Source organism: Panthera pardus, unplaced genomic scaffold, assembly GCF_024362965.1.
Source record: "Panthera pardus isolate Hobbes unplaced genomic scaffold, ASM2436296v1 HiC_scaffold_15, whole genome shotgun sequence".
In the NCBI taxonomy this organism is placed as follows: domain Eukaryota; kingdom Metazoa; phylum Chordata; class Mammalia; order Carnivora; family Felidae; genus Panthera; species Panthera pardus.
In genome coordinates, this window is record NW_026526710.1 from 60,488,485 (window position 1) to 60,507,217 (window position 18,733).

At 47.7% G+C, this 18,733-nt stretch overlaps 1 protein-coding gene across 7 annotated transcripts in view; it reads left to right on the forward strand.

The window, feature by feature from the left end:
• The window catches only part of LOC109275778 (urea transporter 1), a 53,153-nt gene that overhangs the window by 4,177 nt on the left and 30,243 nt on the right, over positions 1–18,733 (forward strand). For 2 of the 7 annotated variants that reach the window (XM_019464168.2, XM_019464169.2), the window contains exons 1-2: positions 16,085–16,217; positions 16,892–16,955. The gene's annotated coding sequence lies outside the window, so the exon portion shown is untranslated. Of the gene's footprint in view, positions 1–8,071; positions 8,289–16,084; positions 16,218–16,328; positions 16,956–18,733 lie in introns of those variants that run through there. The other 5 variants (XM_053902654.1, XM_019464171.2, XM_053902653.1 and 2 more) reach the window with 5 other exon arrangements.

Sequence of the window (18,733 nt, forward strand, 5' to 3'; positions counted from 1 at the left end):
ATCAGCTCCTGGCTACTACTGTTCTACCACAGGCAGTGATTTGCACTGCTAGGAAACCAGAAGCTTGAGTGGCCAAAATGTGTATTTCTTAACTTTATTATGCTTTAGGAGCATGAACTTAATAGAGCCAAATAAGGAATACTCAGTTCTGAAATTTTGGATCATCTCTGCAATGAGGTAGGTGTGCGTGGCCTGCCCTCTCCCCAGCCCGCGTGAATGCTAGAACTTGATGTTCAGCGGATACACCCCACTTCAGAGACCCTCATGAGCTAGGACTTCTCGAAAGGATGGGTTCAGGAACTTGACCTTAGACTTAGGTACACTGTGATTGTGTTTTAGAGAAATTGTTATTTGCTAAAACCTGTTAAGTTTTTGTAGGTGTGTAAGTGACAGAAAAATGAATTTTATAAAATGCTTATAAAAGTACTTATTTTATTATTATTTATAATTAATTTCATAATGAACAAATCTAAGTTTCGTTTTGACTAAACCGGTGGGCAGTGAAGCTGGGGAAAAGAAAGGAGGAAAAGAGAAGAGCCATCTTGGTCCCAGGCACCTGTCAGCCTCTGCCCCCCAGCTCTCCAGACAGTTCTGAGAAAGTGCTTCACAGGCCTTAGAGGATGTCCTTACATCTTTAGCCTCATTTCTCACCAGCCACACACACGTACACACACACACACAAATACACACGCATACACACATACACACATACTCACTAAGCTCTTCCGCATTAGGATACTTCCTGAGCCTCAGACACAATACACCTTATTTTACTCTGTCTTTGTTCATACTACTCTCATCATCGTTTTCTTCCCTTTTCCAACCAGAAATATTCCTATTCAGTCTTCCATACCCAGTCCAAGTGTCACTGGCATCTTTTGAGAAGAGTTCTTTGATTCTTAAGGCAAAGTTAAGTTTCCTTCCTCAATATTTCCATGGTACCTCAACTCCGACATTTTTTATCTGCTTTGTAACAAACAGGCTAATGGGATCTCTTTGCCCACCAGAGGTGGCCTTAAAATTGACCCCTCCACGGATCTTAGGCTCTGACTCAATGCCCTCATGCCAAGCCAGCAGTCACTCCATTTCAGTCTGGGATGCCTGCTATGAGGTCAAGTGGCAGAGCTCAGAAAGCCTTCAACAAATATTTTTTTTATGTTTTATTTATTTTTGAGAGAGAGCATGAGAGGGGGAGGGGCAGAGAGAGAGGGAGACAGAGAATCCCAAGCAGGCTAAGTGGTGTCAGCACAGAGCCCAATGTGGGGCTCAAACCCATGAACTGTGAGATCATGACCTGAGTCAAAGTCAGATGCTCAACCGACTGAGCCACCCAGGTGCCCCTACAACAAATCTATTTTTAACATATATCCAGAAAAGTGAGACAATCATAAGTGAATACTTTGTAAACGAATTTCTGATAAGTGAACATACTCATGTGATCAAGAAACAGAATGTCAGCAGCCTCCAGAAGCCCCTCAACAATTGTATTTAAAAGTGCATTTCTATTTAAACTCATAATTTCAAAAATGACCCATCAAATTTCAAATATGCAAGCAGATACTTGCTTTTCCAAGATATTTTAGAAGGTACAGAAGCCAGAGGCCCCCGAGGAAGCCACTCTGAGGATCTGGAGGCACTGTGTCCCTTTGCAGCGCAACACCCAGGCCCTCAGCTAACCTGCACCCCACAGTGGGCACTCCTGAGCTTTAGAGCTGACCCAGGATCAGGGGCAGCAGGTACATCATCTAATTGAGTGAAACCACTAATGACGTTTGAAGAACAAGCTCACGTTGGCTATAAGGACATTCCAGGATAAGTTAATGGAAGTGAGGTCGTGAGCAGCTGTTGTTGATCACCTACCAACTCTGTGCCCATCTCTGCCAGGGACTTCCCATATACCATCCCCCAGGGAGACCATTGAGAGTGTCATCCTATCTGAAAGAAGAGGGAGCTGAGGAGAGCTAACAGGACTTGTCCCAAATCTTCAATCTATCATGCTCAGAAGCCCCAGAACCAGGATTTCGATCCATCTGACTCCTGAGAACATCTTTCTAGAAGTAATAGCATAGGGAAAGGCACTGAGGTGGGAATGAGGACCACTTGTCCTGGGCACTTCCACCCTGGGGGAACGGACACACCCATGTGACATCCCACTGAGGAGCAATGAGAGTTAAGGATGGAGGGGGGGCGGAGGAGCACCCCACATCACAGAGCCGGTGGGCAGAGGGGTGGAGAAGCACCCCATTTCAGAGGGGCATCCTGAAAATAGGTAGAGGAGCCTTAGTGAAGGGACTTCAGCTTGCCCCAACCAGCTACTTTGCCCCTCCTGCCCTTCCGTGTATGGTTAAGAGTCTGTGGTGGGGACCTTGGTTTGTGTGTGTGTGTGTGTGTGTGTGTGTGTGTGTGTGTGTGTGTAATGTCTTAATATACATTTTTCTTCTGCATTTCTGCAGCTGTCTTGATGTTTCCTGTTGGCGTGTTTGGTAGTCCCCACTGCCCTGGTATTTTCCATTAGAGGAAGTGTACTGGCTCTGTTATCGACATATTGCCTTGGCCCCCAGCATCACACAGGGGTTAGAATGGTACCCTGAACTTCTGACCTAACGTGCTTACAGGAAAAGCACAGACCCAGCAGCCCACAAGTGGGACAACGAGCCTGGGTGGCTGTTCTGTGTGTGCCCATATTCCAGCACATTCCTCTTCTCTCGAGAGGCCCCTGTGTTCCAGGGAGGAGTGCCGGGCAGCACGTCGCCTACTACCCCCTCAGGCTGACCTTCAAGGGTCTTCTGTGGGGCTTGTCCACCTGCCCAGGCGGCTTGATGCCCTGTGTTAACGGCAGCCACAGTGTCAAAGGTACCACGTGCCTTGGAGGTGGATGGCGTGGCTGGCTCCTGGCTCTACCGCCCACCAGCCCCGAACAGTTTGCCTCACCACCCCTCTGTTTCCTCGCCTTTTAATAAAAGGCGATGCCACCTGCAGGGATGAAGAAGCATCCGCCCTCCACCCCAGAAAAGTAGAAGTCCCAAAGGACAGAGCCAAGCAGCGGGTCCCAGCACAGTGAAGTGCTGAGTGGCTTCTTTTTTTTTTTTTTTTTTTTTTTAACGTTTATTTATTTTTGAGACAGAGAGAGACAGAGCATGAACGGGGGAGGGGCAGAGAGAGAGGGAGACACAGAATCGGAAGCAGGCTCCAGGCTCTGAGCCATCAGCCCAGAGCCTGACGCGGGGCTCGAACTCACGGACCGCGAGATCGTGACCTGAGCTGAAGTCGGATGCTTAACCGACTGAGCCACCCAGGCACCCCTGTGCTGAGTGACTTCTGATGAACGGCTCTGCTCACTCCTCACCCTCCCTGCGCCTTCTCACGGGGCCTGATGCTGGTTCCAACAGCCCCCAATAGCCACTAGGCTCTCATCTTCCCCATCACCTCTGGGTAAACAAGCCCCAAGTTCAGTGTCTCCAGACCTGCACTCTTGCCCAGACCAGTCTTCCATCTCCAACTGCATCCTGGGCATTTCCACTGACCTGTCTAGACATCTCAAGCTCCTTGCCACAAAATGGACCTTACCTGCCTTTGCTCTACCTCAGATTGTCATTTCAAAATTGTTATTAAAGAGCAATAGACTTATTGGGACATTTGGGTGGCTCAGTCAGTTAAGCGTCTGACTCTCGACTTTGGCTCAGGTAATGATCTCACAGTTTGTGGGATTGAGCCCTGCATCAGGCTCTGTGCTGAAAACATAAGACCTGCTTGGAATTCTCTCTCTCTCAATCTCTCAAAATAAATAATAAACATTAAAAAAAAAAACAAGAGTAATAGACTTCCCTTGAAGTGCACATATCGTTAGTATACAGCTTGGTGGATTTTCACAAACTAACACACCCCGGTAACCAGCATGCTGATCGAGACACAGAACGTCATCTGCCCCCAGAAGACCTTCCTGTTCCCCTTCCAGTGGTGGCTGACATACAGATTTCTCTCACTCAGGTTAGCCTGTTTCAAACCTTGCGTAAATGGAATTATACAATCTATTATTATTCTTTTGTGTTTTGCTTCTTTTGCTCAATGCTGTGAGATGAATCCCTACCATGGCCCAGGGTTGTCAGGCACTCATTCTCTTGAGGCACAAATAGATCATTATTTATCCTCTCTACCACTGATGAACCATCGGGCTAGTTCCTATCTGGGGCTGTTACGAGCCGTACTGTACCGAACTTTGTGGTGCGTGTCTTTTGGTGTGATGGATGCACGTCTTTCGTCTGTGCATGTTGCTGGGAAGGAATTGCTGGGCAGTGCAGATGCCTGCTCTAGCAGAGACCGCCAGGCAGTTCCCTAAAGCAGTTATAGGTACATTTCTTCCAGCAGCGGATGTGAGTTCTGGCTGCTCCACATCCTTGCCAACACTGGACGCCATTTTTGATTGATTCAACCTTCACCCCGTGCCTATCTGTGTCCCTTCTGCCTTCCAGACTATCTCATATGTGCAGCCTTTTCCCGTTGACCCTGCCCTGCTTCAGGTTCAGGCCCTGTGAACTCCCGCCAGCCTCCCTAGCTTGGGCTTTCAGGCTCCGTGAAGCACTCCCGGCCAATCCTCCCTAAATGTGGCTTTAATCATCACGCTGTTCTTTCCACACACCTTCAATGGCTCCTCGTCTCCTATTACATTAGAGCTACATCTCTTCATTTGTCTGGCTTTGGACACTGTCTGCAAACCTAGTCAATGAACAAGTAGACCCCATCTTTCCCTCAGGCCTCAACGCCACCTCTACAACTCTCATATGGTGAATTCCAATGCCTCAGTCCCTCTCCCTGTAAGTCTGGGATGTCAGCTTCTCTGGCAGGAAAAATGTCCTCCTTGTTAGCAGTTCTGTAAGAAACCCCCCAGCTGGAGAGGGTTAGGGCTGGCAGAGGCTTAGAGAGCCTGGTCCAACAGCCCTGTTTCCAAAGAAGCCCCAAGTTATAAAGAATTTTTTTTTTTAATCCTAATGACTTGGCAGGTATTTTTGTGACTTTCTTAAGGTGACAGCTATCATTTCTTACTTGCTGGTAGCTTTGATCTGAAAGCAGGCAGAATTGGGGATATTAGCCGGATGGGGAGAAGAGGGGCAACAGATAGAAATTCCAAGTCAGCTAGCTCTGCTTTTAAAACTGCTTCTTGGTGAGAGAAACGTCCTCACCAGCGGAAGCTCTCAAGCAGCCACCACATTTAAGGAGCTTTCTGATCTGTAGAAAGTTTTCGAAACCTCCTGTCATTACAGAGAATCACAGAAATAAACGCAGAGGAAACAGAAATCAGATTTGTCTTACTTCTCCCAAATTTTAAAAAGGCAAATAAAACTATGTGTTTTGTTTGCTTACAGTTACTTATAGTTATCACTTAAATTCTTTACACAAGGGACCCCAATATACTCTAGTTCATATTGCCCATCTTTAGAGCTTAGAGCATAATTTTGCTATTTGAAATGGCCAGAGAGGTTCATAGGCCCATCTTTTCTTCTATAACGTAGCATTTTTCTCATCTGTCCTTCTGATGCGGAGTCCTTCAGAAGGGATTCAATGCCTGGCTAGTGTCTCCTATCGGGGGAAGCCCATGTCAGAGGACACCGTCAGTCTGGATGCCTTGCACAGATGGAGCACTGCCTTCCTTGGGGACCCGAGTGGGGGCTGGACCTGTGACCCACAGCACGCACCCTCCCGTGCAATCGTGAGGCTGTTCGCAGCCCACCAACACGCCATGTTTCTCTCGGCTGACTCTCAGGTTTCTTCCTGAAAGGCTGTTCCGTCTTTTCCTGCCTTCACCAAACGCTGCTCAGATGTCAAGGGCCCTATGAGGCCCCTACCTTCAGTAAAGCCCCGTCTGCCTACTCCAGACACCACTGATAGTATCCAAAGTCTTCTAGCTCTAAGCTGTGTCTGCTCACAATTTAACACTTCATTGCACATCATCTTGTATCATTTAAGAGAGCCCTAAAAGCTGCCAGTTCTTGATTAAACTTGACAGGCATCTTGTCCCTCCCTGGAAGACTGCATGATGGGCTTTCTTGTGGGTTAATGATATTACACATCCCTTCTGTGCTGAAGGAAAAGTTCCTTTCTGCTCATAGCATGACCAGTGATCACATACAGCCTTGAACCTGACACTAATGCTCTCCTGTGTCTTACCGCTGCACCAGATGTGAGAACTATCTTATACTTTGTGCCATCCACTACAGTCATGAGGACTTACCTTCGTACGGTAGGATGGGAAATTGGGGATGAATAAATGGCAGATAACTAGAGGGAGGGGGGTGCCTCAGAGCATGGCCTACAGCCTGAGAGAATGCTAAGTCTGAGGTCAGCAGGAGAGCAGCGAATGGGCAAGGCGTCATGAGTATACAGCCTCAGACCTGGGATGTAGAGAAAGGAGGAGTCAGCCATGCCCCACCCCCAATCTTTGGAGAGCCCGGGCCTCCTGGGTTTAGGGTGAGCCCAGGTTGATAGCTGGGATTGGGGATGTCTTATATCACAATCTCCACCATGGAGACCCCGAGGGTGCAGGCTTCCTTTCGGCTCACCCCTCCTCAGGATGACTCAGTGACCCAAGAACTGGCCAGCCTGCATGCCTGGAGATGGGGCTCAATCCTCCCCGATTTTAAGACAGTCCTAGAGTCAAGCCAGAGCCTCTGACCAGAAAGGCTGACCTGTAAGCTAGAGTGCTGGGTGCTTGGTGCCTATGGCTGGTTGACCTGTGGCAGAAGCAAATGAATAAGGGCCATCCATGTGTGTCCCAGAGGGCAGGGGCCCTGCCCCCTGGACTACATGTCCCAGTCATAATGCAGGATGCCACTCTGAGGGCTGTATTTGACACAAAACTATCTCAGTACCATACAAGAACTCACCCCAGCCCGTCAAGTCCCCACGGTCACAGGCTCATTCACCCATTTATTCATCCATATACTCAATGAAGAGCTATTGAGGATCTCTATGACCCAGACACTGAGCTCAAAACTGGGGCTACAGCAGCGAACAACATAGCCCAGACTCTGCCCTCAGGAAGCTTGCAGTCTAGTGGGCAAACTCAATGGAGCAAAAGCTCACATGATTATGTAATTACAGAAAATGGTCAATGCTGTGAGAGAAAGAGAAACACTCTGGGAGATGTGTGCTGTGACTGTAGTCCTGGCCTGAGAGTCACCTTCTCTCAGACAATGAGTCCCAGTGAAGGACAATGTAGCTGCCCCTGCCCCCGCGTAGGAGGGATAGCAAACGGGAAGGCAGGTATAGTTTGTAAAGTGTATTCAACATGTCTACTGGGTAGGGTAGGCTATAAAAAGTACAGTTCCACACGGGTGTTTTTGCCTTTCAGCCAAAGCAGTTGTATACCAGGGTGGGGTGGGGGAATTACTGCAGGACCCCCAGGGTAAAAAAGCCAAGGAATCCCAGATGGAGAACCAAGTGGTGGGGGCCCCCAAGGAAACAGCTCGGGGAAGATCCTGAGCCCTGGGGGGTGGGCGCTGCTCTGGCAGTGTGGGGGTGTTCGTCCTGTGGGTGGGCAGGATGCAGTGGCCTCTGGCCGGACCACAGGTGCCGCTACTGGGCTCCCCAGGCAGGAGGAACCTGCCCCTGTGCGTGCAAGCTTCCCCCTCTCGTGACCTGTGATAATCTCTCTGCGGTGACTGCGGGCCTCGAGGCACTCACCAAGCCCATGTGAAGCAATCGACACCAGGCAGAGGGTGAGGCTCGATGGAGTGGCCTGATGGAGTCTAATGGGATGATGAAGCTTCTCCTGGAATGCTGCCTTCCAGCGGCGTGGCCCAGCCTGTGACAGCATGCTCCATGCTGCCAGCTGGACCGGCACAATGACTCACTTGGGCTCTCCATGGCGTCTCCAACCAAGACGTTGGAATTCGTAAACGGTCGCCGCTCGGGGGTGGGGGGTGGGGGGGGTTGAATCCATCCCTTTTCACTGAGTCTCAAGGACAGGGATGTTTGAGAGGGTGCTTCCAAAACTTTAATGTGCATGCAAGTCCCCTGGGGACCTGGTTAAAATGCAGATTCTGATTCCAGCAGGCTGAGTGGGGCTGAGATTCTTCATTTCTAAAAAAGTTCCCAGGGATGTTGAGGCTGCTGGTCTGCGGACACTTTAAAGACTTGAGAACATTGGTAAGAGTGAATGAAATTAAACCTTCCCCACTTATTCGTAAGTGAGGAGGGTCAGATCCACCATCCATTACTCACTCAGCAAGCACTTGTTGAGCCCAAGAACTGAGGCCGTGATGGCACCACTGGCAGAAATAAGGAAGTCAGAGGTAAGAACTGTTTTAGATGCAAGTGAAGATAAAGATTACCTTTCCCTAAGTGTCTTTCGTGTGCCATGATCTTGCTTAATCTTCGGATTTGGCAAGGTAGGTATTGTTGATCTCCATAAATTTCATAATGGAATTAAGGCTTGGAAAGGTGAAATAATCTTCCCCAGGGTGGGATAGCTGGCTGGAATTAGAATCTGATCTGTCGAACTCCAAACTCCAAGCCATCTCACTATGACACATGTCCTTGTTTTACAGGGTAAGGAAGTAGGATCGAATTCAGTCCAGTGGTTCTCAAACTTGCTGGCATGTTAGAATCATCAAGAAGACTTTTAAAGCTCCCATATCCCAAACCAATGACATCAGACTCTACTATCAGTGTTTCGTCAAGCTCCCCAGCAATTCCAATGTGCAGATAAGGGAGAGAGTCACTGAGCTAGTCCCGCTCCCCTTCTAATAAGTGAGACAATTTGAGAAGCTTATGGTTGAAGTCCATTCTCATCAGAACTAGTACCTCTCAATTCCTACTCCAGGACTCCTTCCAAGAATCCAGCTAGACACAAGATGATATATTAGGGTGAAGCAAGACCAGAGAGGATGTAGGATGGAGGTGCTTGCCAGGGAAAACTACGTAGAAAAGAGCAGAAAATGTCAGCCGATGCTAAAGTACTATAATTTTAGTACCTGAGGCGAAAATTCAGAAAGAAAAACTCACCAAACCGAAGTCCTTGACTTATCTCTAAGTCATCCTAGCATATGCTAGACAATGGATAGATGAGTGAATGGATGGAATAAGGAAGATGGGGTGGGTCCCATGGACAAGGAAATCTGAAACCCAAATTGAGCAGACAAGTGGGGACTCACACTGGGATTAAGGGAAGGGATAATGATGGGAGAAAAGCTTTCACCTAGTATAAAGCTACCATCACAAAAGGGACTAGTCCATTAGGAAACCTTGTGTTGGGATTTTATTTTTAGGATTGGAATTGTTTTTTTAATAATAGGATGAAATGCACCAAGTGGAGGAAAAAATGGAGCAATCTGTTTGAAGCAAAAAAAAAAAAAGTTTAAAGCTTTTCTAAGACACTTGGCACATCATCTCTTGCCATCATCAAGATGAAGGACTGAGACTTCCCACCAACCCTTCACATGGAAATCTCAGATTCTAAACCAAGCAAAACTCTGGGTCCTCCACCTGCCCCCAAAGCTGCCTTTGGGTGACTTTTTACAACTTCCAGATTTACACCTTTACAGACTTATTACAAGTCTGCAATAGATATTAATTTAAAACTAGTTTTGCCCTTTAAAATTTTGGGGATGAGAAGCTATTGAGAAATTGGTGGTCAGCATTACACGGCAGTTGGCTCCGTCTCTGAGAGTCTGTAAACCCCAGATTCTGCAAAAGTATGAGTCAAGAGGAGTCAAAACTCCGAGTGATGTCAAATATTAAGAGTCCACATGGGGATGTTGTTTTGCTCATCACTTATCAGTATGTTTGTTTAAATTTCTTACTGGATTTTTTCCCCCTAATTCAACAGTGTTTAATTCATCCATCATTAATATTTTGTGTGGCTTTAATTATGAACCCACAGACCTTCATCTTCAAAGATGACATTGCCTGAGCTCTATCTCAGGTGTTTTTCTGCAAAGAGGATGAACTTTTCCACAACCATCCAGGCTCCCCTGGCCCACTTTGTCACATTGGCCAAGGTTCCAAGAAGCTGAGTCCTAACCTGGCTTCTTCCACTTGGAAACAACATCATTGGGGTGTTTTTCCAACTAAGGATTACAATAGTGCTGAGAATTGCCATGCTTTCTTTAAACACAAGAGTTTGTGATTAATTGTGAACTCTTCTTCTAGTCTATTGCCATTTTTACATCTTGTTTTAAGTAAGAAATTGAAATTTTTTATTTTCAAATAGCTATGTACAAAAAACAATGGCATTATAATGCTTAGGTGATATTTTTTAAGTTTTAACGAGAGATATTGCACCAAAAACATATAAAGCCTTCTCCACTGGATTTAATTTTGGTTTTGAATGAAACATGGAATTAATTTCATTCTCTAAGAACAAGGTGCAGTGTCAGACTTGCACGGGAATTCTCCCCCGTGTCTGTCGTGGTATGCCTGCACAACTGCGTTTCTTATGCCAAGAATTGCTACGGTTTGAGTTAAGGCTTCGAGTTGAGGATTGCTAAGGCTCTGATGTGAATCTGTGGCCAGTTAAAGCATAATAGCTCAACTAATCAGCTCAACTGAAAATGCAGTAAGGTCCGCCTTTGAGCTGGTTGGCAGATAGGTAGCGGAGCTGGTTAGTTTGCTCTCAAGGCCCAGACTCTCTGCCTTTGGCCCCCACCCCAACTTGGCAGATGCCAACAGTGGGGAAAGAAGAGGCGAGGAGAACAGAAAGACGGGTGAGGGCCAGAAGATTCTGCATCCCTCTCTAGCTCTCGGCTGCCAGTTGGTATGAGGCAAAGGATGGTAATAGTGTGCATTTCTGAAAACCACAAAACTGTGCAGCCAGCACTCAGCAAGCCTCCAGTTGGGACAAGCGTGAGGAGCCCGAGCCAGCTGCCACCTCCTGAGCTCCAGAGGGCAGCCTCACCTAACACGTCCACACCATCCCTTGCAGTTTCTTGGCGACATTCCTGCCAGGTCTCTCTGTGATGCTCTCCAGTGAGTAATCCCGATTCTGGAAGTGACCTCACCCGTCCCACTCAGACTCTGGTGGCTGATGTCTTTGGCAAGAGCCTGCAGCCCTTGACCCAGAGAGCCCCGTGGGCAATGGTGGTGCCAGGTCATCCCACTTTCTCTTCCGGGCCCAATTATAAAATAAAGCTCGACTCCCCAAGCTTGGAGCCAATATCACAATATCTTTAATGGTGAGGAAACAATTGAATGAGCTTTAAATTAGTCTCAAGAGAGAGTTAGGGAAACAGGGCCGTGCCACTCCCCAGCCCTCATTTTCCCCAACACTTCAATCCTTTCCTCAGTCTACTCAAGAAATTGCAAAGATTCTACTCCCACCCCCTTTCCTATTGTCTTTCATTGGGATTTTTTTTCAATCCTGGAGAAACAAAACACCAGCAGGACCGTTGCTAGCTGACATGGCCCCTTCGTGCAAAGGCATCCTGACACCCTTTCCTCAAGACACTTTAATACCCTCTGCAACAGTTTTGTTGCAATGAATACATAAATGTCTAGGATGTTAGTGGTATCACTTTAGACGTGGTGCATTTGTTCAGTGCACAGCCTGCTCATCCTTAGACACTGGCTGTGGAGATAAGAGATCTACATGACGGACCTTAATGTGACCTGAGTTTAAACTAAAATCTGGAAAGAAGGTGCTGCATGGAAAGAAGGCATCTGATAAAAGTCATGGCGGGGATGGAGATTCTCTCGCCATTCTAATGTGTGCAGGAGAAACAATGAGCTTTTAAATGGAGCAGAATAATTGCATGACCGCATCTGAGAGCTAAAAATGCAGGCGCCTCACTGCCTCCTGCTTCTACCCAACCCCACACTCCCCTGGCAAGGACAGGCAGTGAGAGAGACGCGACACTATGCGCCAGCTTGCCTCTTGGCTCTACATCTAGGGAACGCCTGTCACAAAGGGTGCCCCCCAAATGACGTTCAGGGTCAGTGTGAGTTTGGGCTCTCATCTGGTGCTTTTTGTCTGACTGTTTACCAAACGACAACGTTGTGGGCTCGGAACACACTGCAGAGGAACATTGTGTCCTGGATTTGCTGGTCCTGCTTCTCTGGGGGGGGGGGGGGAGGGGCAGGGGGGGATAAGAAATGACTTGAGAATAAGTTTCTCCCATGCTCCCTCTGCCATTTAGAACCTGCTGCTCAGGATGCAAAAGACACTCACGGCCGGCCACACTTCCCGAGCGCGGGCACTCCAGCTGTGCTGTGCTGAAGTCATTTGTAAAGTTTAAGTGTCTATAGGTAAACCCAGAGCAAACAGCAGTCCAGACCAGGTAGTGTTGGGATAATTTCTGGGTCAAACAACATGTATTTAGAAACACCTACAAATGCAAGACGTAGGAAACGCTGAAATCATGTCATTATCCGTAAATTTGTTCTCCTTCTTCACCATTTTTTTCATCTAGTTCCTTCCTCTTCTCACATATATTTTATGAACTTTCTCAAAACCTTTCTGGAGAGAGATCTGTTGGGAACAAAGACGACTCTTAGATCCCAACCTTGTTGTCTAGTATCTTCTAGTCCAGGTGGGATGGTGCAGCATAAGATACATTTTTTACAAAATAAAGGACAATGCCAGAGCTGTTGCGGGGCCAGGGGGTATGGTCGCCTGTCTAGTGAGGAGTAGGGACATAAATTGCTTTTGGTTCCCAGGAGTGTGGCATGGACAGGAGTCTGCTACGAAATCCAAATAGAGGAAGAAAGAAAGTGGGGTGTGAGGGTTTGGGCAGAGCAAGTGGGGAGAGGAGAGAGAGAACTTTCTAGGGGCAGAAATTCTATGGAGACATTCAGAGGAGGGAAAACTCTGCATACATTCGGTTGTGATAGAGCCAGACCGAGGGCTGGCAGATGGGTTCAGAGAGCCGGTGGAGGAGAGGGGCGCACACAAGGGGGAACTGGCGGGGGGACTCAGGGCAGGTGAGAAAAGAAAAGCAATGTCTGGGCTTAAACACTCAGCCAAAGATATGCCGTAAGTGATAGCAGGAGATGCTGGAGAAAGAACTGAGAAAAAGGCATCAAATTCTGCAACGAGGGTTGAAAAGCACCTAAGAACCCAGGTTTGCACCCATTGGGTGCCCAATCGTCCCTCTGCTCTCCTGCTCAGGGGGTTCTCTGCAAAGCTCCTGGGTGACAGTAGACACTTGCGCCTTGGGATCTTGCATGACAAAAACTCGGGGAGCCTCGTCAGCCAGCCACCTATCCCTGAGTTGTTGCTGAACAGCGGTCTCCACTCTCATAACTCTGCCCCTTCCGGTGTCACAGCCGGGAAGATTTTCCCCGTGTCCAAGCTGGGAGGAGGGACCTTTCTGGAAAGCTCAAGGACAACCCAACCTCTATGGAGACAGGGAGGCGTCGGAATGGCGGCACCTCCACGGGTCAGGCACAGAGCTTTACCAATTATCCTTGCCAAAACCCATCACGACCTTTTTAGTGAGGAATCTCAGTTTCATAAAGGGGTGCGCACGTATCTAAGGTAAAACATCTAGGAACTGACGAAGCGAGGATTCGAACTCAGGTCTGCCTGACCCAGAAGCCCACATGGGCACACTGCCTGTTGTACACACCACATAGCAAGGCTGCATTTTGCAAGCGGTACTTTAGGTGTGACTTTACAGGAAGTGGGGAAGAGGATGGGGAGGGATGAGGAAGGTGGTCCTGCCAAGAAGATTTGGGACTCAATTCTGACCAAGGCCACTGAGGCAGAAGGCTGCATGGGTGCTGTGTGGAGGCAGCTTCAGGATTAGGATCGATGTGTTGATGGCCACGTTCACGAAGTTAATCAGTGAATTAGTGAAAAGCAAACCATGGGCAGCAGTTGGAAATATTGGATGGTGCTGAAGTACATCAAAGTACAAACTTTGGTGTTAGACTTTGGATGAGTTATTTAAACCCTGTGAGCCTCTGTTTCCTCATCTGCAAAATGGGGATAATGGCATTTAACTCATGGGTTTTTTGCAATTTTTTTAAATGTTTATTTATTTTTGAGAGAGAGAGAGAGAGCGTACAAGTAAGGAAGGGGCAGAGAAAGAGGGAGACAGAATCCGAAGCAGGCTCCAGGCTCTGAGCTGTCCGCAGAGCCCAATGTGGGGCTCAAACTCACATACTGCGAGATCATGGCCCGAGCTGAAGTTGGACGCGTCAGATGCTTAACCAACCAACTGAGCCACCCAGGTGCCCCTAATGTTTATTTTTGAGAGAGAGAGAGAGAGAGCACGTGTGGGAGAGGGACAAAAAGAGAGGGTTAACGAGGATCTTTGAAGCAGGGTCTGTGCTGACAGCAGCAAGCCCAACAAGCCTGATGTGGGGTTCAAACTCATGAACCATGAGGTGTAAGACCTGAGCCGAAGTCTGATGCTCAACCAACTGAGCCACCCAGGCGCCCCAGACTCTTACAATGTTTAAATGGCTGATGGGAATTAGAATGAAGTGATTAGCACAGTGCCCAGCACACGGAGTGATTCTCAACCACTCCCACCACTCTTACTTCTTACCGCGATCGTTATTATTACTGTGAGGGAAGGATTTATGTTCCATTTGCATGAGGAACTTCTAGAAACTAGTGTGATTCCTTTCATTCCCATTCCAGGCCCTCTGACTGTCCTCTTGACATTCATTTTTCCCTTTCAGGGTAAATCAGGAGCTTATTTTCTCCTTATTTTCCTACCACAAAATGTTGGAGGCAGATTTCTCTGAAGCTCAGAACTGTAATCATGAACCTGGACCTCTGGTCTTCTCCTAGACCTCAGACACACACACACACACACACACACACACACACACACAGAGGCATGAGCACACACACACACACAGGCACGCACACACACATACACACACACACACACACACACACACACACACACCCTGAGCTGCAGCAGGTAGGAGTGGGGGCTGCCCACAAAGGGAGACCTGTGGTTTCGTGGGTGTCCAGTGGGAGGAGCCAGAGAGTCGCAGCTGCCTCGAGGACCTCTGACAAGCCCTTCAGCTCCAACAGGAGGCCAGAGGCCCAGAAGACAGAAACATCATGACATGTGCAGGGCTTTCTGGGGGTTGTCTGGTTTTTTGTTTTTGTTTTTGTTTTTAATTCCGTGCTCCATGAAGTGCACCTGAGTTAGTTAGATTCCTGCCATAACAGAGAAAGCCCCAAAAACTGAAGTTTAAGAAGGATGGGGGAAGAAATGGATTTTTCACTTGAATTTTAGATTTCTCTGCTATGGAATGTTTGCATCCTATTAAAAGGCAGCAGAGTTTGTCCTGGGATCCACACCTGGAAAAAAGGACATTCCAGGGAACTTTTATTTTTGGTTCTTCCTAACCGGGGAAAAGGGCAGGTTGGTTTCCAGAAAATGAATTGCATGCCCCTTGCCCTCCCCACCCTCACACCACACCCCTCGGGACTTTGCTGGATTCCTACACCTGTGCAGAAGCTGCGTGGTGTCTAAGAGAAAATTCCACCGGGAGCAGTCACGTAGCACAGGAGCCTACAGTATAGCAACCTGACCCTCAGTTTCTAGTTTTCAGAGACACTATGTTGATCTTTTTTAGTTACAAACATTCCCCGAAATATTTCAGGGTGAGGGCAGGAGCTAAAGCAAGAGGGAAAAGACGAAGTTGCAGGATTATCCCTGGGCACGGATCTTGGAGCACCGCACAGAGATGGCACCAAATCAAGGCCAGAGGGGGAGACAGAGAGAGAGAGAGACATCAGCAGAGAGGAAAGAGAAACATCAGCAGAGAGAGACAGAGAGGGAGACACAGAGAGAGAGAAACAAGAGACAGACAGAGGAGAGACACACACAGAGAGAAACATTAGCAGAGAGAGACAGAGAGGGACAGGGAGGAAGGGAGGGAGGGAGCGAGGGAGGGAAGGGAAGAGAGAGAAACATCAGCAGAGAGACAGTGAGAGAGAGGAAGAGAGAGGGAGGGAGGAGGAGGGAGAGAAACAGCAGAGAGGTGGGGGGGAGGGGGAGAGAGAGAGAGAGAGAGAGAGAGACATCAGGTACAAGACAGGGGACTGGTCCTCCGCAATGCTTTGGCCCTGGGGCTCGAAGTGGGAGGAGAAAGCCAAGTGCAGGGGCGGGGGGCGGGGGGTGCAGAGCCAGTTTGAGTATAAAACTGTTAGGTGCCTCCTCCCAGTGCTATCTCCTCCTGAGCACCTCCCTCTCAGTGGAGCCCAGCAGGGCTCTATCAGCCAGTGCCTTCTGCCACCAGGAAGCCCGTGGAGTGTGAGTACCCTCCTCCTCCTCGTTTCTATTCACTTCCAACTGCTCCTTGCTGCCGGTTCGTCTTCTTACTCCTAATTGTTGCTTTTCGCCCTTTTCTTCTCTTTAATGAAGAAATACATATCAGATGGTTGCAACTGAGTAGAAGCAGCCAAGTCCGAGTCCTGGCAGTCTAGAAAGCAACTCACCGAGGCTGCGGGCTTCTTCCTGGAAGCCTGGAAGCAATGTCTTTGCTCATGGTTTCCAAAGCAGGGTAGAAGGAGCACCTGAGTTCCATGTGCAAGCGGGGTTTGGGCAAGCAGTCCACTGCACCTGCCGAATGACTCTGGGTTCATCAATGCTCTATAGGAGTTTCGAGCGTGTTCTTGAAATAACTGAGTGAAGTTGGAAACCTATCATTTTGACTCAAAAAAAAGTGGGGTGCTAGGAACGGCTCTTCCCAACTCTGGCTCTGTGCACCTCTCTGCCTGTGCCGTCATGCTGACGGGAGTGTGCTGGCCCATCGGAGAGCCCAGTGGCCACACTGCAACCATAGATCTCACAGCTTCTTTGCTGCTGCATTTTCTGGTGTGGAATTCAGACCTCAAGGCTTCTAGGAGTGGTGCCTTCTGAGGACAGAAGTGTTTTCCTCAGGAGACAAGAATACCTGACAGCATTTTCTTTGTTTCTGATAACAGCTTTAAAGAACACCGAGCACCTCCTACCACTTCAGACCAAAAGCTACCTAAAATCAGGATTATTGTAAGTACCAAATAAGTGTCAATGCTTTCGTTCTCTTTGTGATAGAGCATGAATGTTTAAATGTTTTCTTCTATGTCTGTACCCAAAATTTTGCATTGTTTTTTTTAAAGTGATACTGGAGCCATAGAAAATTAAAGACTTTCGGATCTCTCCAATTACAGAGATTTCTAATATACCCTGGCAACAGAATGAGTTTTATTTCATAGACTAAAATAAGGAGTGTTGGTTGAATTGAAATCCTGATATTGTCTTGTATTGGAGTAAGTACTGCTTCATTTCACTGGTGATTTGGGTTATGACAAGCGCTTTCTGACTCCCGCTGGAAAGCTCAACAGGTGCAGCTTCCAGAATATTCCTCAGATGTTGTGAGGATGTGTCAGTGATAGAAAAGAACGAGGCTCTCTTTGAGGTACAGGGTCATGTCTGTTTGTCAGGAGAGTCACTGTTTCCAGCAAGGGCGTGGGGTGAGAATGGGGGTGGCTGGGCCCTTGGTTGTTGTTGGCCCCCACCCCCACCCCAGGGTTATTTCAAGGTGGCCATGAACGCAGCCTGTGTGCGCTGCATCCCTAAGCACTCTGCAGACCTCCTCTTTGAAGAGGGGCTCCTTCACTGTTTGTTGACTTGAATAGACTCTCGGGTGGCATTACTGTGCCTGGCTCCAGGAAGACAAAAAACCACCACAGCTTCCGTATTGCACGAGGCTGACTCTGCCGAGTAAACTCTGATGGTCCCCACTCTGAACCTCAGTTTTCTCTTCTATAAAATGAAGGCTCGAACTACGTGCTCCTTACGACCTCACCCAGCTCTCATATTTTTCTCTCGTGGCTCTAAGAAAATACTGATGTTGAGCTCAAGGATATTGTCCTCTTAGATGTGTGTGATTTGGGTGACAGGGGACAGGCAGGAGCCATACAGGGGCCAGAGGGGTAAACACCGACACTGAGGGAATGTGACAGTCCCTACTTGTCTCTTCTATTTTCTTCTCTCCTTCTTTTTAAACCATAGGTAAGATGAGAGCCCTGCGATTGGTTTTTCATAATGTCGTTCTTTATCAAACAAAAAAAATGCATAATGCAACCCACAGACACTTCTGTTTGGTACTTAACTAACCAGATAGTTTAACCACGGATAAACCCCTACACACACAATTTTTTCTAAGACATGTCAGTAACATTTTTCACAAGTGTGGCTTTTTCAAAGCAAGCTGGTAGAGGAAAGTAAAAATTAAAATAAAGGTGAAAAAAACTACCACACACAGGCAACTTTTCTGGAACTTCTGAAGGAAGAATGATATCCCTGAATGGAATGGAAGTTTTCTTTTTTAAAATAAAACTTAGAGGGGCACCTGGGTGGCTCAGTCGGTTAAGTGTCCAACTTCAGACCAGGTCATGATCTCATAGTTCGTGAGTTTGAGCCCCGCATCAGGCTCTGCACTCTTAGTGCAGAGCCTGCTTAGGATTCTCTCTCTGTCCCTTTCTCTGACCCTCCCCCGCTCTCTCTCTCAAAATAAATAAAATAAACTTTTAAAAATAAATAAATAAATAAAACTTAGGAAGAGTTGCCACGCTTGTTGAATTCAACTAAGGATTGTTTGTTATTAACAAGATGATATCCAATATTTAACAAATCTCATTTTGATACAAGAAAAAAAAATGCCACTTAGCAGTCTCTGAGACGGGGCTCTTGCTGTGCATTAAAAGTGTGGCTCATATCTTACTACAGAAAATAGAGCCCACCCCCATGCCTTCTTCTCCTGTTTGTAAAGAACAAGGCTGAGG